This window comes from Buceros rhinoceros, unplaced genomic scaffold, assembly GCF_000710305.1.
Source record: "Buceros rhinoceros silvestris isolate BGI_N320 unplaced genomic scaffold, ASM71030v1 scaffold10306, whole genome shotgun sequence".
Taxonomy (NCBI): Eukaryota; Metazoa; Chordata; class Aves; order Bucerotiformes; family Bucerotidae; genus Buceros; species Buceros rhinoceros.
In genome coordinates, this window is record NW_010415871.1 from 26121 (window position 1) to 27518 (window position 1398).

Below are 1398 nucleotides of genomic sequence, written 5' to 3' on the forward strand. Positions count from 1 at the left end.
GTCAGTCCTGCTGACCTATTCTGAACTCTCCCATCTAGTCAAAATCTGAATACACCAGAGAGATAACACAAAACCACTACTGGTTAATTCAGGCCATTTCTCCAGTCTGTCAAAAAATTTTTGGGTTCTAATCCTGTCTTCCAAAACGCTTTCAGATCCTCCCATCTTGATGCTGAATGAGAAATTATGTGTTTTCAAAGCCTAGCCTGCTACCTGCTGATTACTGTGCACAAGAGTCAAAGTTTACAGCACAGCTTACAGTGAAACACGAGGAACATTATGACTCACGTACTAAATCGCAATGAAAAAGAAGCCAAAACAGAAGGCAGGGGCTAATTTTAGGTTATGAAGTTACTATTCTGACTATCATTAAAAGTAACATAATTTGGGATACTCCTGTATGTCAGTGTTTTTAATACCTCATTCTCCCTACTCCATTGTGGAAAACTCTCTCAAGTGTATTAAACTGCCAGTTTAGAATAAAGTATAATGCATAAACTGAATTCCTTCTCCCTTCAAAGAAAGAGCAACAAGCAACATTCCTTTGTTCAGCTTCTGTAATTCCATTGTTTTAAGCCTCATGTGACAGTAGGCTTCAAAAAGGAAGCCCTGTGTTATGCTAGAAGGTAATGAATAACATGTGTATGGAACTAATATAAAACAAGTTAGGCTTGTTTCAGAGCTGGAACAGCATCCGTTTCCTGTCTGTACGTGCTTACTGGTTAAGATGTTTCTTGCTCTGGAGCAGAATTCTATAAAGCCATGACTGTGCCATGGAATATGGAGTAAAAGATCAAAACCTTGATTTTAACAGCACTGAAATCAGAGAAATCTGAAATTTTAGTATGAAAACATATGGAGACATAGAAAATGGAGATTAAAAAGGTTCACAGTATTGACAGGAAAATAAATCATGTATAATTAAATAGCCCTTAAACTTTTTGGTGGGAAGTCAATAATTACTGTGATATTTCTAGGCTTCAAAATGCCTTCAGTCACATGTCCTAAGTGATAGACTACTCAACCCTATCAAGAATGAATTAACATGCAATTAAGCTGAAAAAAATTTTGTATGCCTGCTTTTTTCTCTGTCATTTCAGTCTCTGTAAGTTATACAATTCATAAGGTATGAGTTTGCAGCTACACCCGAAAATGACTGTTTGGGGTCATCTCAATTTAAAACTTGAAATAAAACATGTATTTTCTTAGCTGGAACTCTTAATTCAACTTCAAATTAAATGCAATGTCCTTCATTTAAGGTTAATTAGCTCTTATTTTTAAAAATATGAAGGATGCATTTCAGAGAAAAAAGCGGGTTTTTTAAATAAAATCTTAAGGGTTTCAATTTAAAAAGTTTAAACAAAATAACTTGACTTTTCAACTTTTTTCTCCTGCTGA

General features: G+C 34.8%; 1 protein-coding gene across 1 annotated transcript in view; it reads right to left on the minus strand.

Moving 5' to 3' along the window:
• The window catches only part of CORIN (corin, serine peptidase), an 85841-nt gene that overhangs the window by 15476 nt on the left and 68967 nt on the right, over positions 1 to 1398 (minus strand). The window lies entirely within an intron of this gene.